This window comes from Aythya ferina, assembly GCF_964211825.1.
Source record: "Aythya ferina genome assembly, chromosome: 1".
Lineage (NCBI taxonomy): Eukaryota > Metazoa > Chordata > Aves > Anseriformes > Anatidae > Aythya > Aythya ferina.
Window position 1 is genome coordinate 73,984,549 of NC_140296.1, and position 25,766 is coordinate 74,010,314.

The window sequence follows — 25,766 nt, forward strand, 5'->3', positions numbered from 1 at the left end:
CAAGAAACAAATCTCCGAGTCATACTAATTGGCAGGCTAACAAGGTACAGGCACTGCTTCCTGGAAGGACGAACTTTACAGCTGATAAGATTGTGAACAAGGGGGCCCTTAACTAGATGGTGAGTAGACAGGGGTGCTGGGTGGCTGTGCTGGTACTCAAGGATTTGTGTGGGAGGTGCTGAATGGACAGAGGGACATTGTCAGGTATGCAAATGATCTATGAATGTGCTTGTGCACCTAGAGAGTTCTGTGCACCCATACTTGCAACAGTGAATTTCTAACTACCATCAAGTGAAGAGGATTTGGATGATTGTCTGTGTCTGAGTCTTGTTGAAGGCAGACCCGTAACAGTGGTGACCTGTGTGTCAGTGTTTGGTCTTAGTATCTGTGTGTGTTTATGTACCTCTGGGACACGTGTTCAGCTTTGCTATTGCATGAACCTGCAAAGAGGAAAGCAGCAGATGCATATTGTAGGTCCCTGGATGCACCTAGCTGGGCATGTGTGGCTGGTCCTCGGCAGGAGGAGGTGGCCCCACACTTTGCTCTTTATCTCACTTAATGAATACATTTTCTGGCACTGACTGTATACAGATAATCAAGAAAGCTCGGGTTTTCAGGAAGGCAAATAGAAAGTGACATGTTAAACTATTTCTTCATTAGTGGTAGTTTTTTATCAGAAAGCTTTGCAATCAAAAAATTAACCTTAAATTGTTGACTTTTTGAGCATTTGACTCCTTTAAGAGTTAAAAACACTCTCTTTCAGGGGAAAAAAAAAAAAAAAACTCTTCTGGTAGTAAGAAAAAAAAATGCATTATTGACTTTAGCTAAGTGAGGGGGAAAAAAGTATATAAAGCTATTTCAATTTATTCATAGGTTGTAAACAAGAAATTAGAAGACTTTTTAAAGTTGCTATGTGGAAGTATAATTAACTGTAATCAGAAAAAATGTGAAAATAAAATTAGGACTGAATGAGGAAACACTGGCTAACACTTGAATGTATTAAACCATGCAATAGCTTCCCAAGGGAAATTAAAGAAAATGAATTGTTTGAGTGATTTAAAACCGAACTGTACAAAGTAATGTAGGTAAGCCTCCAGTCTAGTATTGACAGTGCAACATAATGTGTTGGAAAATAAACAATTTCATGAGTAAAACAGTTTGTTTAAGAGGAACTACAACAGTTAAATATGACCTACAGGGAAGCATGGGTTCAGACACTCCATATTTACATCCTAATTTCAATTTGCTACTTCTCTATGACTTCACCTTGTAAATTCCTGATACCAATGCAAATAATGAGGCAACTGTGAAGCAAATGGCTAATTACAAACACCTGTTTACCTCCTAAAGTTAAACTAATTTAACATACCACAGACTTTGTAATAATATCATATTTCAGTGTTTCTAACGTGCAAATAGAATTTTGAATTCTAAACGGAGTAGAAGGAAATAATAAAAATACACATCTTTAACAAGAAAATTCTAGCTTTGGAGAAGAAAAGAATCTGTAATTATCAAAAAATAACCATCCAAAAGCCAAAATAACCATTCAAGGATATTTTCTAACTCACTGAGAGTAAGTGTAATTGACCTTTTCTTAGTATAAAAGAGTAAAAGAATAATCTATACATTTGTAAAGTCTCCCTGCTACTGACAGAAAATAAATGAATTTTCCACTTTGCTATCCAGTTTAATGTGAAGTTTCCCATATGTGGGAACTAGTGATTGTAACACTTCTTCTCAGTATCAAAATTTGTTTCCATATCTGTGTATATTCTCATAATAAGGAAGCTGTTAAAATGGTTCTTTCCCATATGATAAATAAAGCAATAGCAGAGCCTTTTTTCAGTTTCTGAAGTTACTATTGAATATTTATGCCAGCAACAAATGTTTCTATTTAATTCAGATATTTCAGTTTAAATTCAGTCATACTGATGAGAAAGCAATGGGGGAACTAAAAGACCATTAGTTACTTTTTGGGTGCCTTCTACAATATAAATGATTCCGTACAGACATTTTTGGAACATGAACCTTCATGTGCAAGATACGATTACATGCTATTTATTGTTTGCTTGGAAATGGATAAGATTTGTACTCTCCTGTAATTAAAAGAAGTAAAGTATCAGCTCAACTTAATAATATATATATATTTATATATATATAATTTATATATATATATATATATATATATATTTATATATATATATATATTTTTTTTTAAAAGATACTAGAATTTCAGATGTTTGACTGGGAGAACTATGAAGTTTCTTGACTTTTCCATATTTGTACATGAACTGAAGACATTCATAGGCAGGATACTTAAAATAACATCAACAAAAAGAGAAGTTAGGGTTCTGAAATCCTGAACTTTTGTATACATAAATGGCTTTCTGAAAGGACAGTTCTGTAGAAATAATTTCTGCCATTTTTTTCCCCTCATTCCAGCCCAAAGGCTGAAGCCTACAAAGATATTCAGAGATCTGAGTGTAGTTAAAATCCAAATGAACAAGCCCTTGAAACAAATCTAATTATTCATGATCTGGGAATTCATGTAGGCATTTCTTCATGTTACATACAAGCTAATAAAAATTGCTTTCTTTAGATGCTGTAGAACTCTTATTTTACTCAGTGTTTTCAATTATTTATATGAGCTAAATGCCATCAGTGCCATGCATTTTATATGGTTGTAGCTCATGAGTAATTAATCCTAGGGTTATGAGCCCTCAACACTTGCAGAAAGCATGGAATTTCTTCCCAGTATTCACATCTCACTGTCTGAGTCAAAGGAAGTTCAGAGACAGATGAATTTGAGTCCGGATCTTTATTCTGCTGAAGAGCCCACATGTGGCTTGGTGTTTCTTGGTCTTGCCTAGCAACAGGTAGGTCATGTATTCAAGACTACAATTGTATTTGGATGATAGGTAGGTAGAGACCAAACTTCCTAGATAATAACTGGTCTTATTTCATTGACATTTAACCTTCTTTAACCTTAAATTGTCTTAAACTGGAGTCCAAATCCCCTGTAGTCTGTCTGTGGCCCATATATTCAGTGTTACCTATGACTGCTTAGTGCATCCCACCTGTTGCTCTTCAATATTCAGGCCTCTTCTGAGGTCTATTGTATCTTTTGAGGATCACATGTTTTTCATTTGAATATCCTTGGATATCCAAATACCACTTGGGTATCACAAGTATCGCAAATGGTATTTATGTTCAGGCAACTGAATCACGTCCTTTACATCTCCTTGATATTTTGAAGGAGATAAAAAAATAAAATAAAATAAAAAATTAGAATACACAGGACACTGTCAACTGGTACTTTTATTATCCAACTACATTATTTTATTTTTAAAATATAGTGTATTTTAACCTAGAGCATATGTAAAATCTAAACCTGAAGTAGAAAGTGTTGAACTTGGTGGTTGTATTCAGTCTGACTATAAATACATTCCAGCTTCAAAGCCTCATGAAATCCCTGCTTTCAAGAACATTCATGGCAGTAGTCCACTCAGGATATGGGTACAAACTCTTTCTTATGTTCTAAAAGCATATTTCACAGCAGGGGCTATGCTTTAGGTTTTTGTTTTAGGGTATTTTTTCCCCTTCTTTCTATCTGATTAGTGAAATAAGATAAAAAGAGTGAAAAATGACAAGCAGGCAAACTCCAAGCATCTGAAATGAAACATAAGCAAAAACTCCAGAACCCCAGATTTCTGGGTGATAGTTGGAAAATGAAAAGACACTATGCAGATTTTCAGTTTATTTAGATGGAAAAGCCTCCTTCAGATATCAAAATAGGAAACAAACATGAAACTCATTAAAAAGATAATTGAATAATTCATAATTGGAGTCAAGATGAATTAGGGAATACAAGTTCCTGTATGAACTTCATTTGGGCATTTTTGTCTGAACAGTTGTCAACTGCTCTGGCAGTTTGATGTTTGGAAAAGAAGGATAGTTGAATTGAAAGTATCTTTCCATTCTAATGGCTGTTTTTATTAATAAGCGCTGGCCTGCATCATCACATGAATAACAAATGAACTGCTAAATTAAGGAAACTTAGAAACTCCTTCCTATCAAAGTTATATTGAAGAAGAGAAGGTATATTTGGAGAAGAGAACGCTCTGGGGAGACCTCATTGCAGCCTTTCAGTACTTGAAGGGAGTGTATAAACAGGAGGGGGAATGCCTGTTTACATGTGTTGATAGCGATAGGACAAGGGGGAATGGTTTTAAGTAAGTAGGGAGATTTAGGTTAGATATTAGGAGAAAGGATTTTCTCTCAGAGGGTGGTGAGGCACTGGAACAGGTTGCCCGGAGAGGCTGTGGATGTCCCATGCCTGGAGACATTCAAGGTCAGGCTGGATGTGGCTCTGTGCAGCCTGCTCTAGTGGCTGACAACCCTGCCCAGAGCAGAGGGGTTGAAACTATATGATCACAGAATCACAGAATTGTCTAGGTTGTAAGAGACCTCAAGATCATCGAGTCCAACCTCTGACCTAACACTAACAGTCCTCCACTAAACCATATCACTAAGTTCAACATCTAAACATCTTTTAAAGACCTCCAGGGATGGTGACTCCACCACTTCCCTGGGCAGCCTGTTCCAATGCCTAACAACCCTTTTGGTAAAGAAGTTCTTCCTAACATCCAACCTAAATCTTTAAGGTCCTTTTCAATCCAGGCCATTCTATGATTCTATATTGAAACAATCCTTACTCTAGCTTTATTTAAATATTCAGGATGGGTCACAGGACAAAAAAACAACATGCAGAGCAAAGATCTGCCACCAGTAGAAGATGCTGCTGAAATAGGATCACTGGGAAAAACAAGTTATAGTTAGAATATGAGAGGGTCTCCACTCAAAAGCCAAGAAAGTTAACTGGCATGAAAAAAATGAAACTAGTCTCTAAGCTGGAGATAGCTATTAAATATTGTAGAAGAGAACAAACTCAAAAAAGCTTGATAATGTTCTGCATGTGGGGTGCAGTGCAACAATACATACTGGGGGCAGACAGTGAAACTACTACTAGTGATCATGAATTAATAGAGTTTTAGATTCTCAGAAAAGTCAGGAGGGGACTTAGCAGTAGTGCCACCCTGGACTTCTGGAGGGCAGACTTTGGCATCTGTTTAGGCAACTATTTGGCTGAGTCCCCTGGGAGGCAGTCCTGAAGGGCAAAGGAGTCCAGAAAGGCTGGTCACTCTTCAAGAAAGAAATCTTAAAGCTGCAGGAGCAGGCCTTCCCCATGTTCTGAAAGATGAGCTAACATGGAAAAAGACCAGCTTTCTGAAAAGAGACCTGTGGCTAGAGCTCAGGAAGAAAAAGAGAGTTTAGGACCTTTGGAAGAAGAGGTGGGTAACTCAGGAGGAATATGAAGATGTCATAAGGCTGTGCAGGGAGAAAATAAGAAAGGCCAAAGCCCAACTGGAGCTCAATCTGGCTACTACTGTTAAAAACTTTTTTTTTTTTTTTAATATATATATATATAAATACATAAACAACAGAAGGAGGACTAAGGAGAATCTCCATCCTTTATTGGATGTGGGGTAAAGCATAGTGATGAGAGATGAGAAAAAGGTTGAGGTACTTAATGCCTTCTTGGATTCAGTCTGTAGCAGCAAGTCTAGTTGTTCTTCCGGTACCTAGTCCCCTGAGCTGGTAGGTGGAGGGATGAGGAGTGGAATAAAGCTCTCATAATTTATGAGGAAATGGTTAGCAACTTGCTAAACAACTTAGACATAAGGAAGTCTATGGGGCCAGAGGGGATCTACCCAAGGGTACTGCTGGACTTAAGCAGAAGCATTCACCAAGCTACTTTCCATCATTTATCAGAAGCCCTGCCTATCTAGGAAGGTTCCTGTTGACTGGCACTAGCAAATGTGATGCCCATGGCAAAAAGGGATGGAAGGAGGATCTGGGAAACTACAGGCCAGTCAGTCTGACTTCAGTGTCAGGAATGCTCATGGAGCAGATTGAGTGCCATCACGTGGCAACTACAGGGCAACCAAGTGATTGAACCCAGTCAGCATGGGCTTATGAAAGGCAGGTCCTGCTTGATGAACCTGATCTCCTTCTACAGCAAGGTGACCTGCTCAGTGAGTGAGGGAAAGGCTGTGCATGCTGTCTACCTTGATTTCAGTAAGGCTTTTGGCATTGTTTCCCTACAGCATGCCCTTAGAGAAACTGGCTGCTCATGGCTTGGAAAGGTGTATATTTTGTTGGGTTAAAAACTGGCTGGGTGGCTGGGCCCAAAGGGTAATGGTGAAGGGAGTTAAACCTAGTTGGAGGCCGGACACAAGTGGTGTTCCCCAGGGCTCAGTACTGGGGTCGGTTCTCTTCCATATCTTTATCAGTGATCTGGATGAGGGAATCGAGTGCACCCTCTGTACATTTGCAGATAACACTAAGTTAGGTGGGAGTGTTGATCTGTTTGAGGGTAGGAAGTCTCTACAGAGGGATCTGGATAGGCTGAACCAATGGGCTGAGGCCAGCAGTATGAAGTTCAACAAGGCTAATTGCTGGGTCCTGCACTTGGGGTGCAATAACCCCAGGCAGTGCTAGAGGCTGGGGGAAGAGTGGCTGGAAAGCTGCCTGGTGGAAAGGGACCTGGGAGTGTGTCATGGTTTAACCCAGCCGGCAGCTAAACACCACACAGCCGTTCGCTCACCCTCCTCCCTCCCTCTCTGGGATGAGGGAGAGAAACAGAAAGTGAAGCCCATGAGTTGAGATAAAGACAGTTTAATAAGACAGGAAAATAATAATAACAATAATAATAATAATACAATGATGATAATAGTACTACTACTACTAATATGTACAAACAAGTGATGCACAATGCAATTGCTCACCACCCACTGACTGATGCCCAGCCTAACCCCAAGCAGTCCGGCCGCCCTCCCCCAGCTAGCCACCCCTATATATTGTTTAGCATGACGTCAGATGGTATGGAATACCCCTTTGGCTAGTTTGGGTCACCTGTCCTGGGTCTGTTAGTGTTATGTCAGAGGTTGGACTCGATGATCTTGAGGTCTCTTCCAACCTAGAAATTCTGTGATTCTGTGTGATTCTGTCCCCTCCCAGCTCTTGCTGCACCCACAGCCTGCCCGTTGGCAGGACAGAGCAAGAAGCTGAGGCGTCCTTGGCTTAGTATAAGCACTGCTCTGCAGCAATTAAAACATTGAGGTGTTATCAGCACTCTTCTCATCCTAAGCCAAAACATAGCATTCTACCAGTTATTAGGAAGAAAATTAACTCTGTTCTAAATGAAACCAGGACAGAGTGTCAGTAAATATCTGTCTGAATATGAGCTGGCAGTGTGCTCAGGTGGCCAATAATGCCAACTGTAGTCTGGATTGTATCTGAAATAGCATGGCCAGGAAGTGATTATCCTTCCATACTCAGCTCTGGTGAGGCCACCCCTCAAGTAGTGTGTTCAGTTTTGGGCCCACAGAATTTTGAGCCCCTCAATACAATAAGAACTCTGAGGTTCTGGATCATGCCCAAAGAAGGGCAATAAAGCTCTTGAAGGGTCTAGAGAACAAGTCTTACGAGGAGCAGCTGAGGGAGCTGGGATTGTTTAGTCTGGAGAAAAGGAGGCTCAGGAGAGAACTTATCTTGCTCTACGATTAATCTTAAAGGAGGCTATAGTGAGGTGGGGATCAGTCTCTTTTCCCAAGTGCTAAGACAAGAGGGCACCAGGGGAGATTTAGGTTAGATATTAGGAAAAAAGTATTCACTTAAATGGTTGTCAGAAACAGGCTGCCCTGGGAAGTAGTTGAGTCAACATCCCTGGAGGTCTTCAAAAATATGTAAATGTAGAGCATACTGACGTGGCTTAATGGTAAACTTCGTAGGGGTGGTTTAAAGGTTGGACCAGATGATCTTAGAAGTCTTTTCCAACCTAAATGATTCTATGTGTCTACTTTTCATGAAGGGACCTGGGTTCCTGGTGAATGTGAATCAGCTGTGTGCCAATGTGGTGCTGAAGGCAAACCACGCACTGAGCTATATTATCAAGAGAGTTGCTAGCATAATGAGGGAATTATTCAGCGCTGATGAGGCCAAATACTGCCTGCAACTTTGTTCTCCGAGTAAAAAGGGAGATGTTGATGAATTGGAGTAAGTAGAGTGGAGTGACACCAAGATATTTATGTGTTTTTAACACTTACTGTATATGAGGAGGGACAGGGTTGGAGAAATGTGCTTGCTCTCTTTTAAGAAGAGAGATTGCTTTCCACAATTCAAGACAGATTCAGAGGCCAAGTTCAGGTGGGTAGAGGCACATAGCAAAATGATGATGGGCAACAGCCACAGGTCACATGGAGTGAAAACCTGACTGCCCATGAGGAAAAAGGTTTATATGAGAATGATTATGTGTTGCAACCTGCTGCTCAAAGAGGGTGTGGAATCTATGTCCTTGGAGAAATTCAGTGCTTAACCAGACAAGACCCTGAGTAATCTCTTCTAATATTCTGAGGTTTCAGCTGGAAGTTGGATTAGATGCTTTCAGAGTTCTATTTTCTAAAGTGAGTTCTAAAGTGTTGTCTGATTGTATGATCCTAGCTGGGAAGGGCTTAAACTGAATTATGTTTTTTTGTTTGTTTGTTTTTCTGTTTAATTTTATTATTAATAATAATAATTAGCATTTACATTATTTTTTTTCTCGGAATAAAAGTAAGTTATACTTGAAATAATTTCACTGTTTGAATAAAATCTGATTTGAAGTCAGAAAATGCTAAGGAAAAAAAAGTGAAGTCTTGCTGCCCTGCACTGAACATGACAGTGAACCCAAGATTAGAAGGGTCACTTTAAAGATTCCAGACTCTGTTGTGGTGCTCTAAGTTTCAATATAGTTGAGCGTGATCTTTACTTATTGCATTTCCAAAATCATATATATTCATGAAAATATGTTATGGATGTGGAAATAATAATAAACTAAAACCAAACAAAAAGAAATACAAACAAACCAAAGGAGAGAAAAAAAAAAAAAAAAAAAAAACCTACCCCAAAATATTTCATGTATATGAGGAATTTAATTGGCAGAGCTTTCAGGCTCATCTACTGCTACTCATATAGCACGCAATTTCAGCTTGCCATTAAATTGAACAGAGCAAGTGAATGCCAGGCAACTGTAGCTTTACTTTCAGTGTTAAAGGCTCTTCATCAGATCCATTATTCATAAAAGAGTTTCAGCAGCAGAACTTCTCCAAGGAAAACTGAGTACATGGCAGAACTTCTAAAGAATGGCTTACGCTTTGGAAAATATAAAACAAGGACACAATACATGGGTAGTCAAAGGATGTGATTATACTCAGTATTGAAAACTTTCTGTTGCTTATAACATGTGTGTATGTACACATTCAGATTCATAGTGTTTGTTTTTTTTTTTTTAATATCTGTTATTTTCAGAAATTTTCAACGATCTGGGAATTGACTACAATTTAATTATATTGTGGAAAATATTTTGTGCTATAAACTGAGAAATATTTATATTTTTTCAGTGACTTTCAGAAATAATGTATGATTTCCTTAAACTATTAACTTCATAGCTGCATCTTTTCCTTTCAAATACTCAATTTCAAATTGAAATGCAAGCTATTGTTGCCTGTGGGAAATCAGGAGATACTTTCCATACTGCTGGAAAATTTGCTTGAATGCTTGTCTTTAGACACAATATTTTCAACTATTTATACTTTGAGGTGAAAACTTCAGGAAAGATTCTAAACTACAAAAGAGCAAAAAGCAACAACACAGAATAGTATGTGCCGTGTGGTGATATTTGGTTTTCCCTGTTCTCTAAGTCAATATATATTCTTCTGTACTGCTTTGCTTTGCTTTTCCTTTTGACTTGCATTATTATTGCACATAGTGTTTCTCAAAGTCATTTACCAAAACAAATCATTGTAACAAAAACATTTATTTGTCTTACTCCTGATTACTTCCAACCTGACTGAAACATGACATAGCAGTTCAGCATCAGGAAAAAAAAAAAAAAAAAAGAACGCACTGTACCAAAATGACAATAGCTACAAAACATGTAGAAAAGTCAATGGCCACTAGTATCAGCCTGCTTTTAGGTCTATGTTCTGGAAACAAACCAATAAAAAACAAGAAAGAAAGAAACAAACAGCAACAACGAAGGGAGTGTACTTGGTCTAGCTGGGATAGACTTAACATTCTCTACAAGCAAGACAGGGATCTCCTGGAAAGAGTCCAGTGGAGGGCCACAAAGATGATACAGGGCCTGGAGCATCTTCCCTATGAAGGAAGGCTGAGAGACCTGGGTCTGTTCAGAGTGGAGAAGACTGAGAGGGGATCTCCTCAGTGTATATAAATATCTGAGGGGTGGGGGACAGAAGAATACAGCCAACCTCTTCTCAGTGGTTTGTGGGGATAGGACAAGGGGCAATGGCTGCAAGTTAGAGCACAGGAAGTTCCACATTGACATGCAAAAAAACTTCTTCACGGTGAGGGTGACGGAGAATTGGAAAAGGCTGCCTAGGGAGGTTGTGGAGTCTCTTTCTCTGGAGACATTCAAGGCCTGTCTGGACGCCTACCTGGGCAGCCTGCTCTGAGGAACCTGCTTTGTCAGGGGGGTTGGACCCGATGATCTTTCAAGATCCCTTCCAACCCCTACAGTGCTGTGATTCTTACTCATAGGGATGCACTGAGCTTGAGCTTGGAGGAACTGATACTTGAATACTAACCAGCTGTCTTGGACCCCCCTTCCCTCTAGGGCCCTAACCTATGTAATTCTTCCAAGTAGATCCCCGAAGAGGCCAAAGTTTGCTCTCCTCAAGTCCAGGGTCACAATCCTACTTTTTGCCCTGCTTCCTCCTCGCAAGATCCTGAACTCCACCATATCATGGTCACTGCAGCCAAGGTTGGCCCCGAACCTCACATCTCCAACTTGTCCTTCCTTATTCGTTAATACAAAGTCCAGCATCACATCTCTCCTTGTTGGCTTCTCCACCACCTGTGTTGAAAAGTTGTCATCGGTGCTCTGCAAAAACCTCCTGGACTGTTTGTCCCTAGCTGCTTGGTCCTCCCGGCATACAGCAGGGTAGCTGAAGTCCCCCGTGAGAACCAGGGCTTGTGACTGAGAGGCTGCTTCGAGCTGTCTGAAGAAGGCTTCATCTACCTCCTCTTCCTGATCAGGTGGCCTCTAGCAAACACCCATGGCCACGGTAGCCTGCCCTTTAATCCTTAGCCGTAAGCTCTCAGCTTGCTCTTCATCCACCCGTAGGCAGAGCTCCATGCATTCCAGTTGCTCTCTCACATAAAGAGCAACTCCACCACCTCGCCTTCCTGGCTGGTCTTTTCTAAAATGCTTTCCATGACAGCATCGCAGTCATGTGAGCTATCCCATCATGTCTCTCTGATTGTGATGAGATCATAGCATTGCGACTGCATGCAGATCTCCAGTTCTTCCTCTGTGCTCCACTTTCAGTCTAGTAAATGACTGGTGTTGTTTATAGAGGCAATGGGAGCACAGGTTCTTTTTATTGCTGGTGATAAATGCACTGTCTGCAAAACACATGCAAATACCAAGAATATGACAAACATAACCAACTACATGTGCTAGCTTATGAAACAACTCTATAGAGAATGTTAGGTTTCTCAGGGAAGCACCAGGTATAACTGGAGTTTGAATCTCACCCAATAGGAGTCCCTATGGGGTGGCAGAGAGGTTCAGCATATTGACTGATCCCAGAAGTCAGCGATGTCCTCCTGACTTGTCTGTGGTGGTGGTGTCTTCTCTAACATTTTAATCTCTTGAGCTATTTTTATACTATTTTCTTACTTTTAGGTGGAGCTTGAGTGACTCTAGTCATATGTATCTTCATTGTGATTGGTATAAGTTTTTCTTGCTTTAGTTTTGAAGGTATGTGCTCAGAGGAATTCGGAGCACATGCTCAGTGAGGGGTAGTTGCCCCTTGGAGGCTGGTAGCCTTTGGGATTTGTGGTTTGGCACTATAATGAGAGTATAATGAGAAAAGTTCACCAAGAGGACATGATTTGGTTATCAGTTAGACTTAGGGCTGGCCATGCAATCTATCAGTTTCACAGTACCATTAGGTTCCCCACCCTTGCAGCAATAACACAGAGCCTGGCCATGATGTCTTCATCTCAATTCACCCTCTGTGCTGAATCTCTTAGAGTCAACACACCAAGCTCCCCTGGTGTTGCCATTACCTAAGGGTGCAGATTATGTTGCCAGGGGGACTATCATGGGACAGATTCCTTGCATATCTGCCAAATCTCACCCTGGAAGTTTCCTCAGTACTGATCCTTCTCTTGTGATATGGACATATGTTTAGTGTCAATAAGTCACCTTCAGCAATTATTCCACACACTTTCAAAATATTTTCGTTTCAAGGTTATTACTGGCATCCTGTATATTCCTAAAAGTTGAAATAGGAATTGAGTTACTTCAATGTTTAAATAATTATTTGATGTTCTAAATATTTTATTCTGATATATATATTTTTAATTTAAAACTATTATCTTCTATTACATATTTAAGGCATACAACATATATCTCAGTTCTATAAATTTAACATAAGTTGATTTATGTAGGTTACTCTGAAATGTTCAATTTTTGCTTGATATTCAGTAAGTTTTCCATCAGAATCAAGCATTCCATGACACTCATTCTTCCTTTTTTCACTCTTTAATAGACTCTCTAATCTTCCATTTTTATTTAGTTTTTGTCTATCTAGATATGAGTGTTTGGACCTACTGTTTTCATACACATATATAAGGATGTTGTTGTGGTTTAACCTGGCCAGCAGCTAAACACCACAAAGCTGTTCACTCACCCTCCCCCCTCCCTCTCTGGGATGGGGGAGAGAAACAAGAAAACTGAAGCCTGTGGGTTGAGATAGAGATGGTTTATTAGGACAGAAAATAAAATAATAATAATAACATGTACAAAACAAGTGATGCACAATACAATCGCTCACCACCCAATGACCGATGCCCAGCCTAACCCCGAGCAGACCACCCCCCACCCTGGCTAGCCACCCCTATATACTGTTTAGCACGACATCAGATGGTATGGAATACCCCTTTGGCCAGTTTGGGTCAGCTGTCTTGGGTCTGTCCCCTCCCAGCTCCTGCTGCACGCCTAGCCTGCCCACTGGCAGGACAGAGCGAGAAGCTGGCTTAGTGTAAGGACTGCTCTACAACAATTAAAACATCAGTGTATTACCAACGTGATTCTCATCCTAAATCCAAAACATAGCACCCTACCAGCTACTAGGAGGAAAATTAACTATCCTAGCTAAAACCAGGACAGATGTATATATATTGAGATGCTATTAATCTGTGTTAATAATCTGGTTATTTTTAATTACAGTTAAGTTTGAGGCCCTTCAAATATTTGCTCTTAGTCATTCAGAAGCATTTTCAAATGATCCTAGGCAAAAACAACAGTGGAAGCAATAAATCTATTTATTACAATGAACCCCACAAAACTTTAAAATATGTTCTATAAGCAATCACTAAACCAAGTCTATTAAAGGATCTTCATCATTCTTAAATTTGTCTTAATTCTAAAGCAAGTTGGAAAAGAAATAGGAAAAAAATGTTATTTCCAGAGACAGAAGGTTGAAAAAATGAAGGGTTAGGTTTGTTTGAGATACAAAAGAAATCTCCGCTTTGTATTTTAATTTTCTGAATGTACCCCTTATGGACTATGACACTCAGAACATAGGTGAATAAAGTTGTATCTATATACCATATTCAATTGATATTCTTTCTTACTTCATTTCCTATATAGCTTTTTCTTTAAAGATTTCTTAACACTTGATTTCTTCAATTTATATCTAGGAATAGGCATTTTTTCCTCTTTAAAAAATGTTGTCTAGGTTTATGTAGCTCAGATTCTATCTTGATTACATCATAAAAAAAATAAAATAAAATAAAATAGTTGTACCATTTGGGTAATTCTAATCCACAGGGAAAGGAGTGAAGCATATTTTTCTTGTTCTCTAGTAAAGTTCTGTCTAGCAAAATCCAACATAAGTTTATTTCAATTACCATTTTATATATGGATGTGATATCATGGATATCAGAGCTGAAAACAATTATTAAAAACAAATTAAGGTCATATATTAGCTAGAAAACTTGTTACAGAAAAATGTAATTTTAGATTTCGTATATATTTGTTTTGATTCTTCAACATATAAAAAAGTGATATTTCTGGAAAATAAAATAGTCAATTAACCTGAAGATCAGTGGGGAAGGGGGAACCTTTGACATGCAATTTGACATCTAAGAAACTCCATTTTCAAAGAATCCTAGTCATATAATACCCCAAGTTGGAAGAGATCTGCTCTGGTGGTTTTACTCAGTTGGACAGCTGAGCTCCACCACAACTGCTCTCTCACTCCCCCTCCTCAAAGGGAAATGGGGAGAAAATACAATGCAAAGGGCTCAAGGATTGAGATAAGAACAGGGAGATCACTCAGCAATTACCATAATGGGCAAAACAGACTCAGCATAAGGAGACTAATGAAATTTATTACCTATTACTTACAAGCTAGAGCAGTGAGAAGTGTACCTTCCCTGCCCGTCCACCTTCTTCTACATCCTCCCCTCAAGGTGCAGGGGAACAGGGACTAGAGTCTGTGCTTTATCTTCGCCACTCCTTTACAGTCACTCTCTTCCCCTGCTCCAATGTGGGGTCCCTCCCATGGGATACAATCCTCCCTGAACTGGTCCTACATGGGCTTCTGACAGGCAGCAGCTCTTCAAGAACTGCTCCATCATGGGTCTGTACCACAGGGTCCATCCATCAGGAGAAAACTGCTCTAATTCAGGTCCCCTACAGGCAGCAGCTCCTGCCAGATCCCCTGCTCCTGCAAGGGCTCTCTACAGGCTGCATCCTCCTTCAGGTCAGATCCACCTGCTCTGCCATGGGCTCTTCCATGGGCTGTAGCAAGATCTGCTCTACCATGGTACACCATGGGCTGTAGGGGGACATCCTGCTCCACCATGAGCCTCTCCAAAGGCTGCAAGGGAACTATAGCTCCAGTGCCTGGAGCACCTCCTGTCTTCCTTCTTCACTGACCTTGGTGACTGGAGGGCTGTTTATCACTCCTTACTCTCCCAGTTGCAGTTGCACAGCAGTTTTTTTTTCCTTCCTTAAAACTGCTCTCACAGATGCCCAACCAGTGTCGCTCATGGGCTCAGCTCCGGCTAGTGGCAAGTCCCTTTGAAGACAGCAGAAACTAGCCCTCATCTAACATGGGGCAGCTCCTGGATACTTCTCACAGAGGCCACACCTGCAGCTCCCCACTACCAAAACCTTGCCACATAAGCCCAATACATCTAAAAAGATCATGGAGTCCAACTCCCAGCTCCACACAGGGCTACCTAAAACTCAGACCATATGTCAGCTTGCTGCATTTGATTGTTTCTTTCAAGTCATTATGAATAATTATCACTAACTGTAAAGTACTATGATCTGATCATTATTAACCATATACAAGAAACAACATATACAAGAAACAAGTTTTTTAATGTCAGACCTCAGTATTGATATTTTCTGTAATGACTTCTTCTTTAAGAAAGGCCTTAAGAAAAGAAAACACTTCTTGCAATGAACATAGTTGTATTGGGATGAGCTAGGATACAGGCAAGCACAGAACACAATGTAATGTCTCCTTATTTAAATGGTTGAAATTGCTAATTATCCTCCTTTTTAAATAAATGCATCTTCCCATATTGCATTTTGCAGGTAAATTCATTAAATTGCTTGGATTTCCCTGGGAAGATTTAATAATGTTATACAAAGGTGATGTCAAAATATGTTTGTTTGTTTTTTACTGAGGGCATATAGCAGATTTTTTCGTACAGTAATGAATTTTGTAAGACCTCTATAGGTCTGAAGACTTTATTATTATTATTGTTGTTGTTGTTATTTCCACTCTTGTTGCTTGCAAGCATATTTCTGATGCACGTACCATTCAGATATCCAGCCATACTGCAGGTGTTGTAAAATATTGCTGAAGGAGTTAGAAATCAACAAGGGCAAATGCTGGGTCCTGCACCTGGGGCGCAATAACCCCAAGCAGAGCTACAGACCGGGAGATGAGTGGTTGGATAGCTGCCAGGCAGAGAAGGACCTGGGAGTGATGGTTGATAGTCGGCTGAATATGAGCCAGCAGTGTACTCAGGTGGCCAAGAAGGCCAATGGCATCCTGGCTTGTATAAGCAGCAATGTGGCCAGCAGGGCTAGGGAAGTGATTGTCCCCCTGTACTCGGCTCTGGTGAGGCCGCACCTCAAGTACTGTGTTCAGTTTTGGGCCCCTTGCTACAAGAAGGACATCGAGGTGCTTGAGCGGGTGCAGAGAAGGGCGACGAAGCTGGTGAGGGGCCTGGAGAACAAGTCTTATGAGGAGTGACTGAAGGAGCTGGGATTGTTCAGCCTGAAGAAAAGGAGGCTCAGAGGCGACCTTATTGCTCTCTACAGGTACCTTAAAGGAGCCTGTAGCGAGGTGGGGGTTGGTCTGTTCTCCCACGTGCCTGGTGACAGGACAAGGGGGAACAACCTAAAGTTGAACCAGGGGAGTTTTAGGTTAGATGTTAGGAAGAACTTCTTTACTGAAAGGGTTGTTAGGCACTGGAACGGGCTGCCCAGGGAAGTGGTTTAGTCACCATCCCTGGAGGTCTTTAGAAGACGTTTAGATGTAGAGCTTAATGATATGGTTTAATGGAGGATTTGTTAGTGTTAGGTCAGAGGTTGGACTCTATGATCTTGAGGTCTCTTCCAACCTTGAAATTCTTTGATTCTGTGAAAGCAGTAGTCTGTATAAGTCTGAGCCTAAGAGCTTCAAATATCCAGGTGTAAAAACAAAATTATAGTTAAGAGTTCTAAAACCATTTTTACAATCATTAAACTCAAAATGAGTAATTTTTAATAATAAGATATACAGCCATTTAGTCACTGATCATTTTTCCAGTTCTAAGTAGTTCTGATTTTAAAACATGAAGTTTGGAATATTCATAGAAGAATTGGAAATGAAGATTGTCTTAGTTTGTTTTACAACAATAGCTTATATGTCAGCTACTGCAGAGAAACAAATCCTTCCTCAGGAAGTTTAGAATAAATAAGCCATGATCCAGGAAGACTGTGTGTTCTTTCTTTGGACATAGAATCATAGAATTTTTAGGGTTGGAAAAGACCTCCAAAATAATCTGGTCCAACCATCACCCTACTACCAATGTCACCCACTAAAGACCCTAAGCACCAAGTCCAAACTCTCTTTAAACACCTCCAGGGACAGTGACTCCACCACCTCTCTGGGCAACCTGTTCCAATGCCTGACTACTCTTTCTGAGAAGAAATGTGAAATGTCTCCTAATTTCCAAGCTAAACCTCCCCTGGTGCAATTTGAGGACATTCCCTCAAGTGCTATCACTAGTTTTCTGCTAGAAGAGACTGACCCCCAGCTCCCAGCTGCCTTTCAGGTAGTTGTAGAGAGCAATAAGTTCTCCCCTGAGCCTCCTCTTCTCCAGACTAAACAACCCTGTTTCCCTCAGCTGCTCCTGTAGGACTTGTGTCCTTCACCTGCTTTGTAGTCCTTCTCTGGTCATGCTCCAGGGCCTCGATGTCTTTCTTGCACTGAGGGGACAAAAACTGAACACAGTACTTGAGGTGCGGCCTCACCAGATCAGAGTACAGGGGAATGATCTCCTCCCTGGTCCTGCTGGTTACACTGATCCTGATAGAAGCAAGGATGCCGTTGGCCTTCTTTATGGTCGGTGTCTTCATTTTTCTTCAAGGATCCTTTAGACCTTCCAGAATTGTCCCTTTGCATTGAACTTCCTCCTATGCTTTGAGAAAAATCTAGTGAGAAAAAGAAAGAGAGACGGAACGCCATATGTGATACTATGCCACTTATTTTTGATGTTATTATAGTTACTATCTTGCCCACATGAAGGCTGTAATGATTTACTGTTTTCAGTATTTTTCATAGCCGAAGTTGCCAAATTATGTGTGTGTTTCTCAAAGCCTAGCCCAACAATCTATAGTTATTCAGCATACAAAGGAAATTTTGTAGGAACCCACCAGCATGGTAATGGACAAGTGAATGTCCATCTCTTACACGAACATACTATTGAAGTTCAACCATAATGGTTACTTACATTCTTATATCTCAAAACAAGCAACAAATTATTGATCACTGCATGAGCAGAATTTGAATGAATGGATAAAAAAAATACAAAATCCCTTTTTCTGTCTGGAGAAATTGAATCTCATCTTGAATGAATATTTACTATAGCTGTCTTAGTTTTAGTTGTGCATATACTATCTCAGAATACAACGTAATTCCTGAACATAAAGTTATATCATGCAAAGATATCTCAGGTTGGAAATAAGGAGATTTTTCTTCTCAGAAAGACTCATCAGGCATTGGATGAGGTTGCCCAGGGAGATGGTGGAGTCACTGCCTCTGGGATTGTTTAAGGAAAGGTTGGATTTCATGTTTAGGGACATAGATTAATATTTCCCCGATTTCTTCAATGGTCTTATTATACTGAAGCACAATGTAATTCAAGGAAAACAACAAACAAAACCAAACAGCCCCCAAAACAACAACAAAAATACAACACAAAAAACGTACACACAACATGAATCTTAAATGTGCCTAATTTCCCTCCCAACACTGTTTCCATTTCTGTGTTTTGCTTTTTGTTGAGCAGAGAACAGCAATGCTCTAGTTTCTAACTTTGGGCTGGATGCTGTCCTTCAGGTTTTTTCATGTATGTGGGAGGGAAAAAAGATGGTGCCTGTCTTCTAAGGGTTGTCAAATATTCTTCATCAAACCAGTTGCTCTTTTATGGTATAAAACCAAACCCTGATTCACGTAATCTTATACCCTCTTTTGCTCCCAAATAAATATTTATCTTATAGAAAGCATCAGCAAAGCTTTGCAGGCTATAGAGATAAATAAGATTAGAAAAACTCTGAGATAACTTAGTCCTCAGATTATTCAGAAACAATATGAATAATGACAGGAGAAGAATCTCACTGGAATTGCATAATTTTTGAGGATCAGGCATAAGGGCCTGATATAGTGAGGTAGTATAAATCAGGGTATGTGTACAAATATATGTACTAATTTTCTTAGCTCTTTTTTATTATGTTATATAAATAATATAACATACATTAGTACAACTAACAAAATATGACATGATATGATGTGATATATATGACATAATAGGACAAACATTCCAATGTAATAATAAAAGTTCAATAATTTATATTACTATTACTACTACCACCACCACTACTACTACTACTACTACTAATAATAATATATTTAGCCCTTAAGCAGACTTCCAGAGAAGGAAGGGGTATAAAGTATTTGGAATACTTGGCACATTTGTTATGGACATGGTATTTTCTTTCTCTAGAAGGTACAGCAGTATCGCTTTGTGGTTTAGAGGAAAGGTATCAGTAATATCTAGTGATGAGAAATTCCTGAGAGAAAAGTAAGAGAAATTGTGGCTATGAAAGTATAATTTTAAACTGAAAATAATAACCCTTCAGCTTACTGACATGAAAGACAGTTATAGCATTTTCTCAATATTCATGGCAATCAAGAATCTATCTAGGAACAATCCATAAGGCATTTATGTCAGTGTTGACAATTCCCTTCCTCCCCTAATCCTGGTATACATCTTTGCCTTCAGCCTTCCTGTAATATTAATTTGGCAAAATGCCAACAGTGTAATTCCTACAACCATTCATAATAATGTCAAAATGCATTAATTTTTAAAGTTCTTACCTAGGCCTCACAAGTAATTAAAGATATCAGTGGGGAAAATGGTACAGAGATCATAACTTAGGCCCAAATTTATGATTGAAATCCTCTATCAAAGTTTTATTCACATGATCTGCCTCAGATCGAGATCACTGAGATAGACATGAGGCAACTCCACCCTACAAAGTGTGGTGTTTTGCGTTAAAAAATATGCTAAAGCTATTAAGGTCTTAGCAGGACTTTTTAGCTAGAGCTGTGGTGTAAATGCCTGAAGTAACTAGGAAAATAAAACTAACATTCACATTTTTAGGAAAAGGTAAAGCACTGAAGAGGCTTTCAGGGTAGGGCATAACTGCATTATCTGAGCGTTCCCTAGGCTCCCAACCTTAGATGCTATCGCGCTGGGGAAACTTGGTGTGCTAGCTCTAAGGAACAGCACGGAGCGTAGAGTGGAGTGGAGACACCACAGCTAGGCTCTGTAATCAGATGGGGCCTCGATTGTTCTTGTGCACAAAGCTGCACTTTTTGCCGCCCTAAGCCAAAGACCTGTCATGTTTTGACAAATGCTGTACCCTAGTGTACTTTTTGCTCATTATAATATCATTATAATACCAAAACACACCTCCATCCCAAAAGCTACTCGCCTCCAACGTGCGACCACCCCTCACTGAGCATGCGCTCTGAATTTCTCGGAGCCTATTGCTTTAAACGGAGACGGGAAAACTTTACACCAATCATAACTAAGATATGCTTGACTAGAGCCACTCAAGCTCCACCTAAAAGATAGAAAATAATATAAATTGGCCAAAGAGAAAGGGGATGTTAGGGAAGATACCACCGTCAGGGGAGATACCATCCCGAGGACAACATCCTTAGGACCTCCTGACTCCTGGGATCAGTCGACGGGCTGAGCCTCTCTTCCCCCCCCATTGGGACGCCTTTGGGTGAGATCTGAATACTTGCTTATAAATCTCTATAGAGTCTTTGATCCTTTTAACGCGTTTATTTCTAGGCTGCGCACCTGTAACATCTGTAAACACCTGTAACATCTGTAACACCTGCAACACCTATAACCTCTGTAACATCTGTAACATCTATAAACATCTATAACACCTGTAACATCTGTAACACCTACAACACCTATAACACCTGTGTATTTTATGCATACTAGCTTGCTTTTGCAGACAGTCACTATCGCCGGCAATCCAAAAGAACCTGATTATCTGTTGCTGTAATAAACCATACTTGATTGCATTGTGATAACTCTCATTGAGTGCAACGAGGGTGAGGGTGGTTATCCGTGATAGTTCAGTGTTCTGAATCTAACCAGACCCCCAGGCGGTTAATGCATTTTTGGTGAATGTCTGAACGGACCCCCAGATGGTTAATGCGTTTTTGGTGAATGTCTGAACGGACCCCCAGGCCGTTAATGCATTGATGGTGAATGTCTGAACGGACCCCCAGGCCATTAATGTGTTTTTGGTGAATGTCCGACTGGTTCAGTCCCCTGAATCTGACCGGGCCCATAACGGTTAATCAGCTACACCCCTTAACGCGACAGTAAAATTGGCATAGTCGGCAGGATTGCTATGGATAAACTACTGCAAAAATACAAATGTGCCCCTTCCCAGGCAGGGAAGGAGTTTTCCCAAAAGTTTTGGAAAGATGAGGAGAAAGTGGTAGAGCACATTGAGCATTGTCAGGCTTCACGAAAGATTGGTCAAAGAAAGGGTAAACGTGCGATTTGTGCTGTGTTAGGAGCCTGTTTGTCTTGTGCTCAGCAAGAAGCTAAGGAAACTCCTGCTCCCAAACTGATCTCTGATGCGGAACATACAGCTTTGAAATCAGAGATTGAGGTGCTGAAGTCATCATTGGCCTTTGAAAGGGAGACGGGAAAAACATTAGGAATCAGAGTGGATAAACTTTTGGATGAAAATAATAAACTTTCCATTGAGAATGACAAACTTGTGACTGAAAATGATAAACTTGTGAGTGAAAATAATCATCTTAAACAATTGCTGGAGAGGGTTAGTCATCTGTTAAATAAAGTACAGCCTTTCGCTCCGGTCAAGCAGATTCGTGGAGTGCTGCATAGTGCAGAACCTGAAAGCTGGGACAGTGATTTCTGGTCTGACAGTGATAGTGGTGTTGAAGAGATTTCTGATTCTGAACCTCAATCGATTTCCTTGAGACCTTTGGTTAAGACTGAGACTACTGTTGATGATAATGATGAAATCTGTACTACTGTGCGAACAATTCCATTGTCACCAGCAGAGTTGGTTAAAATCTCAAGGCGGTCAGGGGAATCAGAAGTTGAGTATGTGTGTCGAGTTTCTCTTAAAGGAGGAGATCGAATGATGTTGTGTAAGGAAGAAGTAGGAGGCTTTTGGAGACCTGGAGTATTTTTAACCACCACACCAGGAGCTGACCTGGCTGTAGCAGTACAGAAAGCAGCCTGCATTCAGGCGATATATGAAAGAGATAAAATTAAGGAATTCCCCAATGTTAGCTCCTATTGACCTGGTTCAATTAACCCCTCTCATCCGTGGACTCCCTGATTGTCTTAAGATGTTTGTAGAAAACACCCAAAATCACATACTAGCTGCTTGTAGGGATGATGATAGTGGTTGTAGGCGAAATCCTAACTCCCCTATTCCCACCTGGAGTGAATTCGTACAAGACATAGATAAGTACGGACACCGAATGGGCTGGATAAATTCAGCCAGCATTAAATTCCAAGACCACTCTCGGCGAGTCTGCCAAATCCACACTAAAAATCCCAGATACCCCAAATTCAAAGAGAGGATCAAACCTAATAGGGAACAGAGTGAGTTGTGGTGTCGGAGCAATTCAATGGCTCTCTAATGAACACTCTGATCCTATCATTGCCATTCCTGTTGAACCCCCCAAAAATATTGGTAAATTTTCTTATTGATACCAGGACCCAAATGTCAGTACAAACCCTGAGCATAACACCTGGTCAACACAGGGTTAAATTCACGGGAATCAATGGTGTGGAAAAACAATGCCCCACTGCAAAAATTTCAGTCTGGTTGCCAGAGGAACAAAAATTAACCAGGATAGAAGTATTAGTTGGTGCTGCATATACTAATATTTTAGGATTTGACACACTGCGTGGTCGTATGTGGAAACTCCCTGATGGAACTGTGTGGAGTTTCGCGACACATCAAAGGGATTCAGGCACCGTGAGACTGAGCCTGTTACAAACATCCATACCCTTATCCCCTGCTAAAATCATTAATGATCGACAATATCTGTTGTCAGCAGCAGCACTCATGGGGATTGACGGGGTGGTAACAGAATTGGTAAAAAGAGACATTATTAAAAGGACCCATTCACCTTATAATTCACCAGTGTGGCCAGTAAAGGAACCAACCAGGCAATGGCATTTTACAGTGGATTACAGACAGTTGAATGCTAACACTACACCTTTGACTGCCGCAGTTCCAAACATGGCAGAGATAGTGAAAGCCCTCTGTGTATCTAACAGTAGTAATAGTGCTAACTACTCCCAAATATTTCTATGCATGGGAAATCAAAGATTGCTATTTCACCCTCTTTCTAACCCTGCCGGTTGAATACAACCGAGCATATTTTATTTTCTTTTGTGTTCACAGGAACCCTGAGCGAACTGTATAGGGACAGCTGGAAGATGACGAATCAACAGTTTGGATTAATGATGCTATGCTTTACCCTGACCTTGATGCAATTACAGACCTTAAAGGAAACTTAGCTACTGTGGCTGTGCATGGAGCTGAGGTGTTTCACCATGGCATTTAACCATGTATTGTCACAGTATAGCACAGTCACTGGAACATCTCAAAACAAAAAGGACCTAAATCTCTCTACTTTAGTTCTACATGGAAACAAAATATTTTCAAAAGATGAATGGAGTTGGAATGATTCTCTAAGAATGGCTGAACTTTAAGACAAATTGGTTGTCGAATAACTAATGGATCCACTTATAATCGGCTGACTGAAGTTATAATTGTGTACTGTCTTTGGGGTTACAGAGGCACAGAAATATTATTTGAATTCATGGTTAATACAGAAACATCATCAACTACAAAGGATAAGAAGCCTCTGCCTCCACAGATACTTGAAAATGAACCGACTCAGCCCCCCATTGGTCTAACTCCCTCCATCTTCAATACAGGTCCTTACATAATTAAAACTGTGGGGCAACAACAAATTCTCTTTAACCCTAGTTGGTCCCTAAAAAGGGTAGAGCTAGCGCTGCACATTAATATCTCTGAAATTAACCCAAAATGTACCACCTTTCTGAGAACTGCCTACACCGGCTGGTTACATGGACGTTCTCTAAAACAATCTCAGCACATGCCACGGGATGCAACTGGGTTATTGGGGACAGGATTAGGTATATTAAATAGCATTGATGCTGAGGTTTTAATGAGTAGAGTAACTGCTACTACAGATGACCTAAGAAAACTGGAACAACCAATAAAATCATCCTTATTGGCTTTTGGAGCAAATCAATGGCTTCTATATCATCAATTAATTGTACATGCCCTTGGAAAAAGCCAAGGCAATACCTCCCTTGCCTTGAGCTGTATCCAAGCACAGTTATGGATACAACCTGTAGCAGCAGCTATTATTAGAGAGGGAGAAGGAGGAACTTTGCCCACTGAAATTCAAAAATTGATTTGGGATAATGCTTCAGAATTTGAAAAAGAATTTCAAGCATAGTGGCAATTAGTCAGCTTTACCCATTATGCAGAAAATGATAAAATTGTTGCCTTTATACTTACTATAAGTAATGCCACCGTATACAATGTATATCCAATCATTGCATTAGGACTCAATCATAATGGAACTATACTTTATCCTAAAGAGCATAAAGTATGGGCCCATCAAAAGGGAGGAAAGTGGCAAACAATTGATGTAAATGCATGCATTGTGCGTGAACAAAAAGGTTTCATCTGCGAAAGTAACACGCTGGAATCCCAAGACGTTTGTCTTGACACTGAGCAAAATATTTGCCACTTTGAGATACATCCTAATGAAACCCTTGAAACTGTACTTGTATATATTGGGAAAGGTTGTGTTTGCATGAGAACTCATTGTGATTCTATAGTCGTAGATAATGCAGTGGTAGATACCAGTAATCACTCTAATGTTTGTGTTTGCAATTTTACCAAAATTCTAGGATGTGATTTTAAATACTCAGCACCTGTCACTTCTTATCAACTTATTGCATCTAATTATATTCTGCTTCATGAACTGCTGCCTACTCCTATTGGAATGAACCTTACCTTGGTGAAGAAATTGCTGGTACATGAGGACCTGAAGCAGCTGATGACACAGGTCCGAGAAAATGGACAAAAGACTCTGATTACTGTCCATCATGATGCACAAGAAATACATCGAGTGATGGAAAGAGTGCAGAGAGATGAGAGACACCGTTGGTGGGACACTTTGTTTGGATGGTCGCCAGGTGCCGAGGGAATCTTCAACAAGATGCTTCACCCTGTTATTGTTCTGCTAATACTCACTGTATTATGTTTTATACTGACAATTAGTTTGTATGTTAAACTCTGGTTTATGATGAAACGCTTAGCATCTCTACACAATATACATACACTCGATAAACCTCAATCCGAGAATGTATGTGATATCCCCGACATATTCCAACTGTCGTGAAGCTTGAGTGACTATAGTCACGGGGTGGATTATGTGGTGTAAATGCCTGAAGTAACTAGGAAAATAAAACTAACATTCACATTTTTAGGAAAAGGTACAGCATTGAAGAGGCATTGTAAATTTGAGTCTAATCATGATAATAACAGTCTTTCATTCAGTTTTAATATAAAACCAGTTGAACACTATGAGCAACTAATTAGCTGAAAGAACAGGTCACATGCTGGGATAGTGGAACAGTAGAATCTTTCTAAGATTTCATTACTAGAAATTAAATGTGAATTATGTGAATATGAGGCACAGATT

At 40.1% G+C, this 25,766-nt stretch overlaps 1 long non-coding RNA gene across 1 annotated transcript; it reads left to right on the forward strand.

Moving 5' to 3' along the window:
• On the forward strand, positions 1-25,766 carry LOC311429742. Its single transcript, XR_014688374.1, has 2 exons — positions 1-119; positions 23,420-25,766. It is a non-coding gene; the product is annotated as an uncharacterized lncRNA (long non-coding RNA).